At 42.4% G+C, this 3,102-nt stretch overlaps 1 protein-coding gene across 3 annotated transcripts in view; it reads left to right on the top strand.

Annotated features, from left to right (window-relative positions):
* VTI1A (vesicle transport through interaction with t-SNAREs 1A) overlaps positions 1–2,829 on the top strand; it is a 286,215-nt gene extending 283,386 nt beyond the window's left edge. For all 3 annotated transcript variants that reach the window (XM_068949618.1, XM_068949623.1, XM_068949619.1), the window contains one exon: positions 1–2,829. This exon is cut by the window's left edge and continues 5,761 nt beyond it. The gene's annotated coding sequence lies outside the window, so the exon portion shown is untranslated.
* The last annotated feature ends 273 nt before the right edge of the window (positions 2,830–3,102 follow it).

Raw genomic sequence — 3,102 nt, 5'->3', positions numbered from 1 at the left:
ACAGACATGATTACCTTTTCATGTCAGAAAACCTGTTTAGGAAACTGATGTACACAAGTAGAAATAAAATGGTGTCTGCTGTCAGAAGGACATCTCAGGGTAGATTTGGGGATAGTCTGCTTTCCCTGGGCAGCTATAATTTTGTAAAAATCTCTGTATAGCCAATAAATGATGCTTCTTCTGTGAGCAATTGTGTCATCTAAATTTGGTACTTTTTCACCATCCGGGTTCCTCTCCCTAATCTGTGGCTTTTTGGGTAACTGCTGGAGCTTTATCCTGCAGTTCTGGGAGTCACAAAATTCTGGGTTCTTACTCAGCATTTGTAACCTTGGCATTATCACAACAAAATGATATTAAGATTGCCGTGGTGGCTTATCTGATGAAAGTTGTTGCCTCTACAAGTTAATATCAAGTTTCTCGCTAGGCTGGTGCCTATTCATTAATGGGACATTCAGGAATACAAAGCATTAGCCAGATGTCTGTCCTGCAAAAGAAGCACTGTTAGAAAGGAGATGCTTTATACGTTTCTGAAGGGTCTTAAGCAGTGCTGAGCCATTAAAAACTGCGTAGGAAGGAAGGGGCTCTCCCTGGCTTCTCACGGCTGGAGAGCTCCCCGCTAACTCCACCTCTGCATAGCCAGCTTTGTGGTGCGTATGTACCACTGACTGCCATATTATTACTGTTGTCCTGGCCCAAAACCAAATTAAACCTTCTCTTGCTGTTTCTTTGTTCAGTTGCTTTCTCCGTTCAGATCCATGACCTGTCCAGTCGTGAGCGTCTCTAGCGAACGTGATCCCTGCTTCTATGGATCAAATGAACTTTCCAGTTCTCTTCTACACCCAGTTAACTAACATCAGTGCCCTTGCCCTGAGCTGCGTTCCCCGCTTGTGTTTATTCATTTGTACTTACTCCCCGTATTGATACTGCTTGCAGAAGCTCCAGTCAGACGTGCCTACCGACAGAGCAAAAAAGTCCCCCCAGATTTTACTATCCAGCTAGTGAACTTCCTCATAAGCAAAACTTTAACCTTCTTTCCTTAGTGAAAACAGGTTTATGACATTGCTCTGTCTCACTTGATGCATTTGCCTCTCAATCCCCTGGGAACTTTGAGCCTTTTGAAGAAATTCAACCAGATTTAATGGAAGAGTAGGGCCCTCAAAAATTTCTGTAGGTTTCAGGAAAATAAGAAGCCCAGAGGAGAGACGTCCCACAGGAGTCACTACTAAGAGAAAGGCTGCAGTAGGACATCCACCCAAACTGGATACCACCTGGGAGGAGAAATTACGAATGCCTCTCTCCCCAGGAAGAGCTTACATCCTATTTAGATACTAGAGAATCCAGCCCTGAGGAAACAAGGCCTCGCTAGTGTCATTGCCTGAGGAGCTACTTAATTAAAGGACAACAGAGTTATGAGTATTGTTACCTTTGTTCCTTGCACCTGGTCATTTACATTGATGCAAAATGCCATATTTCTGATCTGGTAGCGTTTTGCACCCACTTTATACAAGTAATCCTGGCCACTGAAAGGTCCAGAACAGGGAAGAAGCAGACCTTTATTGCGGAGGTAATTACAGCCTCCCTGAACTATCGGGTGGAGGGCGGACACCACAATTAGCCAGTGCTGCCACAAAGAGAACAAAGGCTGCTTTGGAAAGTGGGTGACACCCATGGCACATCCCCATGTCCAGCTTGACCACGCTTGGCTCTGCTCGCGGGCCACAGACATGCTGGGGAGGTCGTGGCCAGAACTACTTGGCAACCTACCGCATCTCTGAGTCTCCTGACACTTTTGCTGGTTTTAATCTAGTTTGACTTGGCAATATTGGTGAATGCCATGAGGTAGGGAGTCTAAAATGGGAAATGGTACTGTAAGTGATGAAATTAGCTCTCAGTTAAAATGCTAAAGGAGGTAGGGGGTAACTTTCAAAGCTTGCCTCAGCAACTAGCTTAATTCTGTTTTCAAAAGTCACAGTTGAGTGCTTTTGAAAATTTTATCCTAGATGCCTGGCTCAAAGACTTTAGCCAAAGACTCTTTTTCTCTATCCGCTAAATGAAAGCTAAATATAAACCCACGTTATTGAACAAAACCCTAACAAAACCCTTGTTGAAGGTCTAGAAAAATCCATCCTCAGAAAATCAGATGATTTGAGACCAACATCTAAAGTGTCCTTCAGTTTTGGGTGCTTCTTTGTTTTGCATACACATTTTGGCATACAAAAAAAAAAATGTAATAGCAAATATTTGCCTTCTGTTCTTTTTTATCTTCTCCTATTTGTCTTTTGTCCTGCTGACCTCAGAAAATCAGAGTGTGAGTGTCTCTGGATGAGTAGCTAAAGTTCCCTTTGAAAATGTGGATTAGTCTGTTTTGTCCAGACCAGTATGTGCATATGTGTGTCTAGCACTTGTTTGAAGAGCGTCTTAATGACTTTTCCGCTGATTGACTGTGGGACCACAAGCAAGTCATAAAGCTATTTAGTGCCTCAGTTTACCCACTGTAACTTCATTAAGGTTAACCTACCTCACAAGATGTTGTAATGTTTAATATATTATGTGCTCTGTAATCCTCAGTTAAGTGTATTATGTAAGTGAAAAGCACCTATTTGATGTGTATGTAAATTCCTACAGTATTATAGGTGGGAGGGTCATTTGGGTGTAAGTGTAATATGAGACTTTGCAAAAGGCAAAAGGAATTCCATTGTATTGACTTATTTTTAAAGAGCTTTTTATTTACTGAAATGCTCTGGACACCCAGAAAGAGAGACATTCCTCACTAAGCATGTCTGCTGTTTCATCTGTCTTGAAGTGCTTTGATAAATGGATTGAAACTTGTCGGCTTTTCCTGTAGTTTCTGAGACTCCCTCTGGAAACTGTTGAAATGTTATTATTGTAACTTCTTAGACTGCTACTTAATGAATTGTAACAGATATCCCTGTGAGTCCTACAGAAGCCGCAAGGACTGTGTTTCCTCTCCTTCCAGCAGCAGAAGCAGACTAGTGCCACACAAACACATAGCAGGAGAGCTCACATCCTCCTTCACCAAGTGTAGTCGCTCTCTCATCAGGAATAATATTTCTTGCATTCATAAGACTTCAGCCTGGGCCT

Source organism: Struthio camelus, chromosome 7, assembly GCF_040807025.1.
Source record: "Struthio camelus isolate bStrCam1 chromosome 7, bStrCam1.hap1, whole genome shotgun sequence".
Lineage (NCBI taxonomy): Eukaryota > Metazoa > Chordata > Aves > Struthioniformes > Struthionidae > Struthio > Struthio camelus.
This window is presented reverse-complemented; position numbering and strand designations above follow the sequence as displayed.